The sequence below is a fragment of the Pinus tabuliformis genome, chromosome Q (genome assembly GCF_031772625.1).
Source record: "Pinus tabuliformis cultivar Carrire ecotype Pingquan chromosome Q, CPIR1, whole genome shotgun sequence".
Lineage (NCBI taxonomy): Eukaryota > Viridiplantae > Streptophyta > Pinopsida > Pinales > Pinaceae > Pinus > Pinus tabuliformis.
The window spans coordinates 80285008-80302423 of NC_142296.1; the positions used below are offsets into that span (position 1 = coordinate 80285008).

At 37.9% G+C, this 17416-nt stretch overlaps 1 pseudogene; it reads left to right on the forward strand.

Moving 5' to 3' along the window:
- Positions 1–14613: 14613 nt before the first annotated feature.
- On the forward strand, positions 14614–16176 carry LOC149218358 (uncharacterized; annotated as a pseudogene).
- Positions 16177–17416: the final 1240 nt, after the last annotated feature.

A 17416-nucleotide genomic window follows, 5' to 3' on the forward strand; every position in this document is an offset into this window, starting at 1 on the left:
ATATACCATGTTAGATAAACCAAATAGAAGACATAAGCAAAATCGTACCTTAGTGTATTTAAGGGGAGGTTATCTCATATGCATAATCAATCTAGATTAGTGAGATATAACTTCACAAGCACATCAACTCATACATAAAAAAGGTCATGATATCCATAACAGTAACTAGCTAACATGCTTACATGATAAACTCATAAATAACTAACATGCATGCATAATAATCACATATGCAAAGTTCAGTCCAGATTAGTACGACACAACATCGCAAGTTTATCGACTCATACATGAATATCATAACCATAACCATGTGCATAAGCCAATCCTGATTAGCATGATACACAATAATATCAAGAACTTAACTGCAATGACCATAATCATCATGCATATGATAGCAATGAATATAAAAACAAGTTAACTGACATGCATGACTAACCGATGGACATGTATATGACCTCACTGATCAACTAGCATCTATCATGCATGTAACCACAACAACAATATAATAACAAGTATGCATATAATAACTATTAACCATCATACCTACATGCCAAACATATAAACCTGGGTGACGATCTACTTTTACCCTGAGGTCCAGTGCTACAACCTCACTCTGATACCACCCTATAAATGCCTCCTCCCACATTTACCCAAATTCACAAGCTCGCCAGGGTAAGAATGACACGAGTGTCACTATGACATGACCCGACCTCCAACTTCTAGTTAAGGAAGTGGGACCTACAAACTGAATACTTACTAACATCCTACAAGGACTATAGACCACTCAGGAGATGAAAAACCACCCCAGGTTATCAATCCCTGAGCTGGAACCTTTTTCTCTAACCTAGCACCCCAAATACACACACAACAAGGCAAGAGTGTAGTTATGAGGCCTCAACCACGCGCACAACAAGGTAAGAGTGTGATTATGAGGCCTCAATTGCATACACAAGCCTACTTCCATGCGGGTATGACCTAAATCCTCTAGTTCTGAGGATGCGGTTCCAAGATCTGTGCCACTTTTTCAGGCTAGCCTCCAAACCACTGCCCATAATTGCATGTAACTTTCTAGAATGTAATCAAAGGTGATGACAAAGCCAACCAACCAAAACTCAAGCCAAAACTTGACCCAAAGATGCCTAATCCATAACAGAAATTTTGTCAAACATGTAAGCTATAGGTCATAAATGCATATCTGATCATAAACTGATAGTCTTCACCTTATAGTCACCAAGAAGGCTCTAAGCCCTCTCTAGCTAGTTGCAATAGCACTTGTTAGTCCATGCATTCATCATCCATTCAATAACTTATCAAAACATGATAGGAGACATAGATAGAGTACATCACATAAACCAACATATAACCCCTAAATAACCAACATAAACACCATGGAAAATCAACCATAATATCTACATCATAACCAGTACAAGTACTCATAAATCACAATAGGAAAATATCTCATATTAACCTATGAAAATGGAAACCAAGTCAGGGACTTCCACGTACCACCCGACCATAGATTGGGTTGAACCAAATCTCTCTTTCATCCAATCACCCTCACACCATATTCCAAGCATGAATGGGGGATCTCATGGGTTAAACCAAAACAAAACCAACGAGGGTTTCTAGAGGCCAAACCACCTCAACTGTCAACAATGATGATTCCACCTCTATGGTCTGGAAATCACTAAAATCAACCATATCAATATTTATCCAAGTTGTTCAGGGCTCTAGGAACTAGTAATTCAACCCACAACCTTCAAAGGCTCTAGAGTGTTTGTTCCAATTGTAGCTTCAGGAACTAGTAAATCAACCCAAGTTGTTATAGGGATTCCAAAGCATTTGTTCCAACCCACAACCATAAGGAACCTAAGCACCAATCATAAAAACAAGTGAAAAAACCTACAACACCATGGTTATCCAGGAAATGACAAGGCAAGGCTAAAACCACTGTTAATCCATGCAAATCTCCATGCCAATGAAAACACATAACCAGAGAATCACATGCATATACCATGCATAAAAAATCAACATATTAAATCTCACATGCATATTGTTACCTGCAATCCACAACTAAGTTACGTCCTTACTTGTCATTGTCCAAGATTCCTCTTGCGCACCCTTGCTTTCCATTGCTTGCTTGTCCATGTGCTTGTTCCTTCTCCTTTGTTGATCCTGATCAAAGGATGAGCAAAAGTTGTCAACTGATCCTCAGGTGACTTTTTATCATGGATGCCTCTATTTTCTTCATTTTCCTTCATTTCTCCTCTAATTTACTTAGCATGAAAATTTATGTCTCTTCACCTTCCTTTTCTCCTACTTTCTGTTATTTTCACAATGAAATGCCAATTATTGCCTCTTTTCCTTTCCAATTTCCTTAGCCATTATAAACTGCAAGTGATTCCCATTATGATGTTTTGCCCACCATTCAGCTTAGAATATGTGTCCCATGACCTTGGTCTTATTTTATTTACATGGAAAATCAAACAGGGGTTGTTACAAAGTTGAAGGGTTTTCTAAGGTTGCAATTTCACCCCAAAGTAGGCCAATAAACTAGGGTTTGAGATTGATCCTAAAAATGATAAGGAAATATTGTTCTTGTAACTCATATGGGAGAAGACTAAGGTTTTGGGAACCCTGGAGCTACTTGTATGTTTGATTGGGATGGAGAAGAGAAGGAGATTTCCAAGACACTTATGGAAAACAAGTGTTGAAAACATAAAGGATTTGGTAGTGTTGATGCTAGCTTGTAATGGATCTTTGGTACTGGCTAGGGTTTTCATGGTTTTCCCTATCCAGGGTTAGGAGAGTTAGAGATTGTACCACATTTGTGATAATGTTATGGAATGTGAATGTACTTCATTTCTTCTATATGTATGAAGTTTCCAGTGGTCTAAAACTTGTCAAATTGTATATTTGATTCTCAACTTGCATTGTCTTCTTAATTATGTAATTTTCAATGCTTGATGTTCATGTTGGTTTGACATAACATATGGTTGAAACTATTGGGTGGCTTAACAAATAATTTGAAGATTAAAAAGCATATTTTCTACTCTACATATAAGTTGTGATAAAATAATTTCAAATTTAGTATGTGTCTGGAAAAGTGTGCCTTGAGTGTTGAAACTTAATGGCATAGGTTAGGTATCTTCTCCCTTGAGTTCCCTAGTGCATTGGGTTGAAGTGAAGTGAAATATTTTTTATTGTTTGCTTATGTAAATTAATATATCATATTAGCACTAGGGCTAAAAGTTCATAGGCATTAGACGTAGGAAAACACTAATAGTAAAGGTGAAATTTCAATGTTGCATTAATTGTCCTTGATTACCTTTTCAACAGAGAGGAGGGAAGTTTAAATGAGGGGCATGTTGCTCATTATGTTTTTAGTTTGGATCACAATTGTTGAAAGCACTAACTATTTACAAAAGGAAATTAATTTGCACACATATTTTTTTTTCCATCATTCATTCATAAATATGATACATACATATATGTGGATTGAGATCCAACAAATTATAACCCTAGAGATATGAGTTGAGAGGATCTTCGAACAATCACCTACAAATCTCAAACCAACTCCAATCTCAACATGGAAGGATTATCTCCAAGTCCCTCCCTTAATGCTAACATGTCAAATATAAAAATAACATAAATTACAATATTGATCTTTTGTCTAGTTGGTCTTCATCAACACTTACACTCACTTTGGAATCTCGTAGACACCACTCTTTCTTCACCACCACAACTTCGAGCTACCACTTGACCTCCATTTAAAACATAATTGCCTCTGACCATCATTGACAAACTTGCAGAATTGATGCTTCTTGACCTCCTAAAGGACAATCTTGATATTGAACCACTCTATGGACTAACTTCCATCTATCAAAATGCAACGAACTACAATTTTGATAGTTATATAGGTAAGTTTTTTGGATATTGAGTGTATTCAGAAGTCAATTATACAATTTGACCTCTTTTGACATACACACTTACATACTCACAAAAATAACCTGTAATTGATGCTCTTGAAGCACCGAAGAACAACAAGATCCATCAACATATAACATACTCACATAATCAAATAAACGATATGTTCTCTTGGCACCAAAGAAGTCGAGAACCACTAATTTAAATTATGCTAATTTATCCATTTCTTGGTTCTTTATTATAACATTTTATCAAGGATCACTAGAAAACATCATAAACTTGCTTACTAATACATGCATATGACACATAATACACCATGCTTATGTGTCTATTCACAAACTCACATCTAGTTGTCCATCACCCTTTAATCTTTGATGTAGTTCGAACCACTATCCTCTAATTTCATCTTCACTGACATATCTTCATTATATCTAGTAGTAAATATTGTCTATTGTTGGAAAGGTCAATTCCAACGCAGACTCAAGCTCGTGACAATAGTTGGCCATACTAATTGTCACAGCAACAAGCATCCAATCTTTCAACCATAAATACATCAATACATTTTACATGACTTGATACACTCTAACAACTTATCTTGACCATACTTAATTATAACCAATATGTCCCACCACAAATAAAAAAATTGTACATACAAAAGTGAGGGTCGGTTTTTCTCATGTTGTTGTTTCTCACAAACAAGATTTCAATGGCAAGCGGAACAGAAAGTAGTGCAAACTTGGTTAAATAACCTAAGATACCATAAAACCTGGCACTGATGGTCCATGCCTATTTGATATTATCAATAGTGTAGTTGAGTGTACCTTAGAGGATAAACGATCCAATATGCAACTTCTGTGCACATTATTAAATTGAACAGGGGTTGTCACCAACAAAAATAAAGAACCATCCAACAGACTCAATATGCAATACAAAACCACCTCCTGCCACTCCACAATCATAATAATATTCTCACTAAGCCACTTCCTATAGGCAACTCCCACACATCCATGAATTGATTAATGCATCCCATTTACATAAACATTACATAAAGACTTGAATTGAAATGAAACATCTTTCGGAATCTCATTTCATACGAGTTTCCATGATATGGATCGTTTTTAAATCATTTTGGAGATGCTTCACATCTCTGTATATTTCTCCTTGTCTTCTTGATGTTTTGTCAACACAACCCAAAATATTCCTCCCAATATCTGGTAAAGTAACTCACCATCAGACCTCCCAACGTCCTTGGGGTTGAATTTGACATTATTACAACCAAGATTACAAGGATAAGCCACCAACATCGATTATGTCAACTCCCAGCCTCAACAACTACCTGTCGACATTGAGTTTTTCCTTGCTCGTCATGGTGGTGCCCGAGGATGTAGTCCTGAAGTTTGCGGTTCGATTCGTCATAGCCCCTGTTGTTGTTGTTGCATCTAACCGAAGTAGAGGATGTTGTATGTTTGGATAAGAAGATGAGTTGGGCACACAGGAGTCTTGGCAAAGGAAAATAGGAGATGGAGGGTTGTCGAAGGAATTGTATGGATGATTATGGACACGAAACTAGGCATGAAGAGCGCTGAGTCAAAAACAAAAACAATGTAGACAAAATGCACACTATAGAAAAAAATATTCTACTCTTCCTTCGCCCCTGAGCCAAGCCCAGGGCCATTCAGGATCTGATACCAAAAAGGAAATTAATTTGCGCACATAATTTTTTTTTCATCATTCATTCACAAATATGATACATATATATAGTTGGATTGAGATCCAACAAATTCTAACTTTAGAGATAGAATTTGAGAGGATCTCTCAACAACCACTTACAAATTCAAACCAATTCTAATCTCAACATGGAAGCATTATCTCCAAGTTTTATAGACCACGAAACAAGTGTAGTTTACATTTTTTAGGTTTCATATGAATTTTTAAGAAGTCATCAAATTTGAACATTATTCACAAGAGTCCTTAACTTCATGGTTATTCAACAAGGAGTATGAAGAAAATTTTAGCTCTGTAGTTCTTCAACATGAACCATGCCTAACAAATTTTAAACTTAGAGCATCATTATGACAAACCCTTCAACTTGGGGGCAGATGGATCTTGAAAAAATCTTCATTCATAAATAAAGGTTGAATTAATTCTTCATAATAAGACTATGTTATCAAAAACATCTTTCCAGTGACAAAAACACATTAGTCAGATTCTTACAAGTATACATTGACTTATCTCTAAATATCAGAACACAACACTAATGCAACCCATATCCTTTTTAGAAGTTGAGTCCATAGTTATGAGTTTGCCAAAAAACAAAGCACCAGGTCCTGATGGTTTTACCTCTAATTTCTACCAAGCTTGTTGGTCTTTTTTGGGGTAGGACATATATGAGGTAGTAGATGAGTCTCGACAAACGCAGTCAATATGGAGAGGTCTTTATGCGACCTTCATTACTTTGATACCTAAATGTGGCCACTCAAAGGATCCTAACGGTTATTGACCAATAACCTTATGCAATGTTATTTACAAAATCATTTCCATAGTATTAGTTAAATGCCTAAACCCCTACTTTCCAACCTTATTTCAAGAGAGCAAATGAGTTTTATGGAGGGAAGGAAAATCATGGATGGTATTCTAACAACCTAGGAAGTTATTCATTCTCTCCAATCTAAGAAGAGACCAGGTATGTTAATTAAATTACACTTTTCTAAAGCCTATGATTTTTTAAGTTGGGAATATCTACTCCAAGTTCTAGATGCGTTCGACTTCTCTTGGCAGTGGATTTCATGGGTTTTTTCTCTTATTTCTTCCCCTTTCTTTTCAATAATCATAAATGGTTCACCGTCATCCATTTTTCACCCAACTAAAGGTTTGAGGCGGGGTGATCCCTTGTCCCCATTTCTTTTTATCTTGGTTATGGAAGGTTTGGGATACTACTTGGTAAAATCTAGAAACACGAGATCCATTAAAGGAATTCAATTGTTTGGGGAAGATTTTCCACTCACACATCAACAATTTATCGCTGATATATGTCTTTTTGGTTTACCCACATTACATGAAGTTAAAGGCCTTCAAAAGATGCTTCAAGCACTGAGATCAACAAATAAAAAACAAGTGTTTTTTTCTTTAACTGTAAAGACTATATTCAAACTCATTTGACTCAAGTATTGGAATTCTGAAGGGGTCATTTACCATTTAAGTATTGAGGAGTAACATTTTTTTTTCTCAGTAAAAACTAATTCTATTAAGAGGACGTATGGTGCAAAATGAAGTCACAACCAAGAGAAGCAAGAACACAGGCAGCCGGAAAGGATAGGCTATCCACCTCGGCCCCTAAAAGAAGAAGAGAAGAGAGCAGTGCTGAGCAAGAAGAAGCAAGAAGAACAGAGGAGCAAGAGCAGAACAAAGGATTCTAACCAACATGGGTGGAATCAACTATTCGGCATTTTTTCCCTTTCTTTTTACCAACTTTGACCCACCCAAGAGGACTCTGCTGAGCTGGCATGATTTGCAAACTGAGCTGGGCTGACGGAGAGGTCTCCTTGTCTGAATCCGAGGGAGAGGATTCATGATTTCTTTTCTGTGAGATTGGAGGGATGGACGAATCCACAGGACCAGTCGAGGGCGGATCCTGTGCCAATTTTGCTTCCACTCCTACCTCATCCTCTTCCTCTTCATCCGAGCTAAAATCAAAATCGTCCATGGGGAGAGGATCATGAGGCTTCCAGCTTTTGGATTTCTGCTTAGGATTGGTTTCTTCTTTTGGGACGACATTGTGGGATAAGAGCTCTGAAGGTGCCCTGTGTGATGGCAGTTTCGGCAGCGAAAGGCTGTGTTCTCGTAGTCCAAGGTCTGAGTCCAATGGAAGTCTCCAATATTGAGATTGATCTGATTAGGGAGACCTTTGCTCATGTCTATTTCTGCACAGATTCTGGCGAATGTGTATAAGCCCTTTTCCGCTCTAGTAATGTCTGTGTCTAGGAAACGACCTAGAGAATTTCCGATCCCTTGGAATACAGCAAAGTGCCATAGATGCGTCGGGAGATTAGGAAGTCTGACCCAGATGGGGAGCTTGGTGATGATTGTTGTAGAGGGATCGAAATCTGGGAACCAAGGGGTGAGGAATAAACCTGCTGAGCCCCAAAACCATGGGCCTGCAGTTAAAGCTTTTTGGTAGTCCTCACCGAGAGCAAACACTACAATGAAGAAGCCCTTTGAGCATAAAAGAACCTTGCAATTGTTGGTCCAGTTAGAGTGAATCCATTGGTAGAGGTCTGCTGTGCGAGGCCATAGCCCATTGAACCTGCAAATAATGGCATGCTTTGCAAACTTTTGGGTTTGCTCATCCAGCGTTGGATGCATTATTTCAATGGAGGGGGTTTCCTCCAGTTTGTCCACCAAAAAAGGTTTGGGAGCCTGAACTGGTGGAGCTGTTTTCTTGGGCATCTGAGCATGGACAACGCCTTTGTATGAGAACACCTCAGCCGAGGATGACTGTCCAACAGCTCCCCCTCTCAAACGAAGGGTTAAAATAATGGAGGCATTTCTCTTAATGCTGTAAAAAGAAAGGGGATAAAGATCCTCAAGTTGTTTACCTTCGTGGAGGAGTCATTGAGCTGCAGAGGGAATCCCCAACTTGAATTCCAGAACATGCTTGAGGTCCTGCACTAGATCCGAAGAGCTCACCCATTGTAGCAGAGTTTTGCCAGAGATGAGCATGATCTGGATCTGGAACGAGGCAGAGAGATCAGAGTTCTGCTTTCCTCTGCAGATCTGAGACGAGAGGAGGCTGGTGCTTTGAAGGGCCATCTTTTCCTGAACTTGCCGCAGGGGCTTGTGAGAAGATGAGGAGAGAGTCCAAAGGTCATTGAGTCTGTCATTGCTTTCCGCCCAAGAGAGCTCCCAGATGCTCCATCCAGGCAGATCCAGGATGCTAAAAGAATTTTGAGGATTAAATACAGAGTATTGGCTAATCTGGGGGAACAGAGGAGGTACTAATAGGGATGAGCAACCTTCCAGAACATAAGATTTCTTCCCAAAAGCCGCCGCCTGAGGAGAAGCAGGAGGATATTTTGCATGTTCGTCCTTAGCCGTTGCATCTGCAATCTGAAGGGGGCGGCTGTTACGAGATGCAGTAGTAGAGGGCCAAGATCTGGCCATGCCAATGTCCAGAGCGGAACATATTAGAGAGAGGGGAGCTCTCAGAAGAGATCGGAAAGCATGCGGATCAACGTTGAAGGATGAAGCCTGCATTCCATGACTGAAGCGCACAACCCCATCATCGGTAAGGCCGAGCAAAGGCCAGACGGCGACCGAAGGAAGGGAGGCGGCGACGAAGCTGTTAGGGTTCATCTTCAGAGATCTTGAGCAAATATCTCTTCTTTCAAAGATTCTTTTTTATTGAGGAGTAACATTAGTGTTATATCCCAAATGAATTTTTTTTGGCAGGATTTATTAACCAAATTGTCAAATATAATCCAAAATTGGACTTTTTGAGCATTAATTTTTGTAAGTAGATTGGTTCTTACCAAATTGGTACTACATTCTAGTATATCAAATGGAATCCTGGCCACTTCTTAAGATGGTAGGTTGCAAACTCATAACACTATGGAGAATTTTTTGTAGAGAGGAGTTGATAGAGCTAAGAGATGGTCGTTAATTGGTTAGGGAAAGCCCGTACTACCGAAATCTTCATGTGGATTAGGTTTAAGAGATCCGAACATCATGAGTTTATCCTTTGCAAAGAAATTATTGTGGCAATGGGTTAAATGAAGTGATCAATTATGGGCATGAAAGTATGCCCAATTACCTACGTTGGAAGCAAGGTTATGGTATGTGACAACCATTACAAGATCTAGTCTATGGAACTGGGCTCAAAAATACTAAAGAAACGGTGAAAAGACATGCATTATGGGGCATTAAAGTCGACGACAAGGCCAACTTCTAAGATGAAGCATGGAAATAGATGACTTGTTTAAATGAAAAGGTTGAGTTACAGGAGTTACGACTCTTCCTGGAAAATATAGGTACGACAAAAGTTTCTGACTATTGGCAAAATGGGCACCAAGAATGCTTTTGGCAGTCGTGGAAAACACAAATAGGTTGGCCTCCCTTCCCTTACTCTCTTCCATGGGAAATTTTTTACTAGGAGTTTAGTGCAAGAAAGATTAGGTATTCTAGGTCGCTTTTTGTTAAAGAGCGTTAGGGCTCATGGATTGTATCCCAATAATCTTGCGAAGCATTTATGGAGGTTTTGTGACGATGTCATCTTCAGTGGTTTTAGTCTTCCAATTTCAGTTTTCCTTCCTCAATTACTCTGTGTAAGTCCGGTTAGTGTTTATTGGGAACTTTGTGTTTAGCATGGCCATTTTACAGTAAAAGAGGCATATTCGATTTTTGCAGAACACTCTCAGTTGGAACAGGGAAAGATATGGAGATGGATATGGTCTGGTTATTGATGGCTGAAAATATCGTCATTCTTGTGGTTAATAACATGGCATCAGTTATTAACATGGGATAAAATTTGCAAGCATGGAGTTGAAGGACCTTCGTTTTGTTTTCTCTGTCATCAAGCATAGGAATGTGTGGGGCACCTATTATTTTCATGTGGTTATGTAGTAGAGGTTTGGGAAGTGTTAATGTCCATATTTGGCCGCCCCCAAATACATATTTTGGATATGGATTATGCTTTAAAGCAATGGTCAACTATTCCTTTTAAAAACCAATCCTCGACAGAGCCTGGACTTTAATCTTTGGTTTCATTTTATGGAATCTATGGAAAGAACGTAACAACAAGATCTTTTGCCAAAAGGAGATAAGCTCGGGTTTACTTTAGGATTTAATTTTATCAAACTTATGGGAGACTCTTTTAATTATACCTTGGTCTTTGACGGATTGGGAAGTTGATGAAGATGAGGTCGTAATTGTTTGGAATTGAAACTTGGAGGAAACGATGGTGGCTTCTCCTCCTAAACTCAATGGAGTTTATTCTCCTGAGAGTAGTTCTCTTTATTCACCTCCTCCTATGAATTTTATTAAGTTAAGATTTGATGGAGCGTCTAAAGGGAATCTGGGACTTTCCAGATTCCGAGGAATTTTGAGAAATGATAAGTCAGAGCCATTATGCATTTATGCTATGGATTGTGGTTTTGCTAGTAATAATCTTGTAGAATTCTTAGTGGTGGAGGAAGGACTTCAAATTGTTGTGCGAGAGGGATTTATGTTGCTTCAAATTCACAGGGACTCTTTATTAGTCATACAATGTATTCAGTGGTTGTTATATGGACAATCTCCCTCTACTATTATACATAATTGGAGACTAGAAGTGATAGTTGTGAACATTAACAAATTAATTCGTGAATTTCAGTATATCACAATGCAACATATGCGTATATCTGGGAATGGAGTAGCAGACTATTTAGCCAATATGGAGTGTCGTGTAGCAGGGTTGCATTTGGATAACAAATGGCCTATGGTCGATTCACTAGAGGAAAGGCAAAGATTAATTGCTTTGATGAATATGGACAAGCAATATTATGGAAATGTGTCCGCGATGGGGGTGAACATGCCAAATATAATATATTCCCATTGGAAAGGGTACACTGGAGGACACTTGCCTAGTCATAATTGATAAATGTAAGATGCTTGGGCATTGGGATAGGGCCCAACGATTACCTATGCATCTTCATAAAGAGGAGGCGTTCGACGAAACAATTTGACAACTCTTTTTTCGTGTATGCATTATTTCCTTGTGTGTCAGCATTATTATCAGTGTGTTATATACTATGGAGTTGGCGTATACATCTAAGGTTTTGGGTGATGTAAGATTTGAAGGCATTACTAACAACCTGCTACAGGGGAGGAATGTTTGTATTAATAAGCATGCCACTATCTACACTTGTCCTGCTTTGCCAAAGAAATGGGGTAATCGAATCACCACATTCACCCTTTTACTGTTGTTATAATTATGAAGTTTTAATCACAGGGTGGTGAGAGTCCAGAGAGACCTGGGTGGATGGTAAGGAGTGCAATGATTTTACCACCTATACATGTTCGTAATAGTGTGTTACTATGATCTGTGCCCACCTAGTGGCCGCCTAAGGAGTCACCACCCTAATGAGGAATTAGTGGTTTATGGTCGTAGCTTCTTCATTGGGTCCTCATCTTGTTTTGGAAGTCAACGTACTTCATATTATTCTTGCACAATACTTCCTCTATACTGATCTTCAAATTGGTCGTTGTTTTGCCGTCCTCACCGCCCTAAGGATCTGATTTTCTAGGTATATCTTTTTGTGTTGGTTTGTGGAGTCTAGTATCTTGGGAAATTTTCCATTTGGTTTTAACACCTTGGACTATGCGTGCAATTTTTTTAGTGGGTCTGTAAGAACGATGGTTTTATGTTTCATGTTCTTGGTCGTATCTTTTGTTGTCTGGTTGGTCTAGTTTCTTATCAAGGTCTCAAGTTACTAGGTACTATTTCCAATGGGGTTTTGTTTTTAAGACTCAAGGTCAATTTTTGTTAAAGAGCGTTAGGGCTCATGGATTGTATCCCAATAATCCTGCGAAGCATTTTTGGTGGGTTTGTGACAATGTAATCTTCAATGGTTTTAGTCTTCTAATTTTGGTTTTCCTTCCTCAACTACTCTTTGTAAGTTGAGTCAATGTTCATTGGAAACTTTGTGTTAGGTTGTTTAGAGTGTCCTATATGCCTGGTTTTAGTCTTCTGATTTTAGTTTTCCTTCCTCAATTACTCTGTGTAAGTCTAGTTAGTGTTTATTGGGAGCTTTGTGTCAGTTTTTTCAGGGTGTCGTATACACCTGAGCTATTATTATGCCACCACGACAAAAGATGCCGAGTCGACGAGGGGGAGCAAGTAGTTCCACTTTGCAGCAGAGGTGCTTGTTCGGATGGAAATTGATTGCATCTTTGTTTGATTCAATCCCTCGAGAAATTAGAAAGGAAAATAGGTATTTGGAGTCAAGAGAGTTTGGTGATAGGCTTTATTGCTCGGATTCGACGTTGCTGTTGAAGACCTCAAGTGGATTCTAGATCTTGGGAAATTTAGGAGATAAAGATTATATCTTTTACACCCCATGGCGGTTCATCAACTATTGGATACTCTTTTTTGTCTCGTTCTTAGAGACAAACAAGTTGACAACTATCAAATCTTTGCATGGCAAGAGGACATTAAGCACCTCTTAAGGTCTACTCGTTTCTGTTTAGATGATATCCTATCTCAACTGCAAAGAGTAGAGAAGTATGTTGTATTTGATTCTGATTCAGATGACTCTATCAAGCCTCCTGCTATCATTAATAGTCAGCCAAATGACAATGCTCCACAACTTAACATTGACACTACTACTGCCATCAATGGTCCACCAAATGTTATCTCTCCACAGTCAAACAAACCGCCTCTCTCTAGTGATTATTTATGATTGAAGTACTTCCTCTGGTCTTTGCTTTCTTACCACTAAATAAGTAGCAAGAAGGTTTCTTTTTGGCTGCGATCTTCTCTAGTGTACACTGTCTCTCGGCGTAGGGGCATCTTGAATGATAAGAAAAATGTTTCAATTAAAGGCATCTACAGATATTAGGAGCAATCCCAAGCAATACTAAAGTCTATTAGTTTTGTTTTTTTGAGAATATGCTTCCGAAGTTTACCTCTGACTCTACTTGTTGTCTTGTCTTTGCTTACAAGCTCAGTGGATTTTTGACTTAGATCTTTTTTGTTACTTGTGGAAATTTGGTTGGACTTTATACTCCCAGATCAATGTTTTTTATACTTCTATATGCTATCATTAGAAACCATCTTTTTCATATTAATAGAAAACATTTTTGTGTGGACTTACGGAAACATAAAGGAAAAGACAAACCCTTCAACTAACCACTATATTGCCTCTAAACAATTTTTTTTTCTTCTCTAATTGATATACTAATTATATTTTTATATTAAATTCATTTGATTTTTATATTTTGATAAATTACTTAATAATAATTCAATTTTTTTATCATATTAATTTTAGAAATAGAAAATTTTATATTTATAGAAAAATCTTGGAAACAACATTCATGTTTGATATATATAGTCCATTGTTCACACATTTCTAACAATAAACATATTTTATCTATGAAGTGCATATCGAGTTTGAGTGGAGTTTAGTTCCCATCAAATGTTAGGTTAAAATATCATGAAGACGGAAGAATCTCATGAAAACAGTTGACTACTAAAGCTATTTTTAAAAGAATTAAATTACGAGTTGTTTTTAGTGACACACAAGTTTGATGGGTAACCCCTGTACAATCCAAGTGCCCTAAAGGTTTTTCACGGTGCGAAATCAGACCAGTTTAAATAGCACAAATCAAAATTTCACCTCAAAATTTTCTACTGGATTTCAGCACTAAAAAGTCCAAAAAATCAAACTAAAAACAACTCTATTAAATTATCCTTAAAAACATCCAACCTCAATCAAATTTCACATGATAACGTAATTCAAACTCAATCAATTTAAAATAAAACTAAAAATAAACTCATTATTATAAAAAAGAAAAATATAAATAAATCGGCCAAATAGTCAAAAGTAGCCAAAATCCGGCTTAAAAAAACCTCGCAGTAACCAAACAACAAGAGATATTAAAGGAAAATCTAAGACAGCAACCAATCGGACACGTTCATAGTAACCATGATAACACAATGCACGTTTTCAATATCGCAATCATAAAGTTTTCCAGCCAAAAAAGAAAATTCCATTCTGCTATTGCAACATGCGTATAAGAAAAATTAGGGTTGGAGAACTTAACTACGTAGTGTTCCGAACTCTGGGACTGCCAAATCCGAACAACCAACAATCGCCTATGTGTTCGTTGTATGGTGTCATTCCTTTTCCTCTGAAGGGCTTGAGTGGAAGATCGATTTTAGATGGAGGCAGTGGACTTCTCACTGTTCTGAGGTACCAGTCTTGAAGCCTCTAATCCCTTACTGTCTTTTTCTTGCTCGATCATAATGCGGCTGGTCAGGGGTTCGATTCTCTCTTCCAAACCGTGTTCTGGGTCAAAGGCAGCTCGCATTCTGCGCCGTTTCCTGTTCAGTGACGCAGGAACGGATGTATCCGTCAAGAGCTTTCTCAAGAGAGCGGCGCGCTCTCTGGAGTCCAAGCGAGACCCCGAAAGTTCAAGTCTTCGCAAACCTAAACGGAAAAGGCTTGAAGACACCACTGCTATCCCATACGCTGAAGAGGACAAAGGGGCCGAAATAGCAGGTTTAGAGGATGGAAAACACAGGAAAAAAAATAAGCGAAAAACAGAGATGGATGCCAATGAACAATTTTTACAGATTGCAGAGCCCAAATCGGAGGTTAGCGATAAACTCACAAAAAAATCGAGGAAAAAGCACAGTGAGGAAGAAGAGGGTCCGATTGAAATGAAAGTAGAATTTGATGCCAAACCAGAAATAAAGGGTTCTGATTTATATGATGCTAAGCCTGTTGGCCATAATAAACACAGAAAAATGTTGAGAGAAAATGAGTTTTTGATGGATGCTGTAACCCCGAGTCCAGGAATGGAAGAACCCAAGACAGGGATTAGTCCACAAAAGGAGAACGAGACAGAGGATAAGAGGAAAGATGATAGGAAGCATAAGAAGGGCTATGCTGTAAAACAAGATGAGGAAAAAGCAGATCTGGAGTTGAAGGGGATATCTTCTACACAAAAGAAGTCAAAGAAATCAAGGTCTTCTGATAATTCTAACCACCAACAACCTTCAGAAGTAGATAAGTCAAGCTCTAAAACACCAGAAAATCACAAAGCTCCTGTCAACGGGGTTGAAGGAGTGGACGAACCTGATCACAGTCACCATTCTAAGAAAAAAGTGAGGGGAGTAGCAGCTGTAGCTGAATCTGATGACCATGAACTACACTCTAAGAAGAAGAGAAAGTGAGACAATCCTTCAAGATAAGTACTCTTTTTTTGGCTGGATTTTTCTTTGCCAGCTTCAATGAGTTTTGCATGAGGTTATGTGCTCTTTTTCTTGCAGTAAGTATTTGTAGGCAACGTCCTCGAGAAAATCTCTGGACCCAATTGTTTATTTATTCGTGAAGGTGCATTGCTTGTATGTGCAATGCTTCCATGTTGCCACTAAGGGAGCACCTCATTTTTTAGCAGAAGAGAGCACTTGATTCGGGCTTTTGTCGGGTACCATTGCCAGAAAACAAATATTATTTTTTGTATACCTTTCTTATTAAATTGTTGATTCAGAAATGATGTGTCTCACTTGCTATTAGTTAGTAAAACCGTAATTTCCTCAGTGCCAAATCAATTTTGTTAGATTTCTGAGTTAATATAAGAGCCCTGTGCATTTGCTATTTGTTCCTTCCAGTCCTCGTTCCATTTACATGCAATGATAAGAAACTAGGGTTCAAACTATAGAGTAAGCCACTTCTAACCATTTTCCAAGTACAATAAATAGGTAGAACATGTTTCGGTCTTCGTAAGATCCAAGTCAATGACAATCAGGAATGTCAGAGGTAACCTTGCTTCAACTCTGTGTTAGTATGGATTATTTGTTGTTGATGAAATAGCGTAAATCCCAAATTAGAGAGAGATTGCATCTATTTGTATTTTTGCATCTTTATCGTGTATGTTGTTGGCCAGTCGATTGACTTAATTCTTTAAAGTGTAGAATTTCATACTAATTTCAACCAAGCAATGATCAATAATCGCAGAACTAGAAAGAAGAAGAGGAGGAGGAACCGTTTGCATTAAGAAATTAAAATTTAACACTCAATAATAATCTTTGCAGTCTCTCAACAAACATAAGACATTGCTTTTTGCTTTTCTTACTGTCAATCTTGAAGATTCTATGGATGTGTATGTATTGGAAAGAAATCTAATAGCTATTGAATGGAAAATAGAACAATACACCGAAAGCGCAACATCCGTGAGAAGGAAACTAAACAACTAGAAAAGGGAGACTTGAAATATTTGTGAAGGACACTGAATAACTAAGAGAAAGAAATCAAAGGCTAATAGGTAGATTAGGACAAAAAGGGAAAATTTATAGACGTGTTTCATTTCAAGGGGAAGAATTTGTAGTCCCTTGATATGTGTGTGTGTAGGAAATAAACTTAAAGAAGAAAACCAAACAATTGGAAAAGGGATGCTTAAACGCTTTGTCAATGAAGTTGAATAGATGAGGGAAAGAAGTGACAAGTCAGTTGTTCTGTTTATAGACATTTTTCATTTTGAAGTAGGCTGCCAGATAGACACTTAATAATGTCTTCTTCGGTGGCAAAGTATCCAGTATATTATATTTGCAATGGTGGAAATTCTTCCCTTGACCTTTTGAAAATCATTTTGTAGCTTGAGCTGATTGTCTCCTTTGGTTGATCTTACAATGGTGCTTTGATGTTGCTTGATCAATTATCATCATGGCTTGGCTATACCACTTCTTAAAGTAAAATTTATAAATGTAACACCTACTAGGATTGTAGATTCCTTA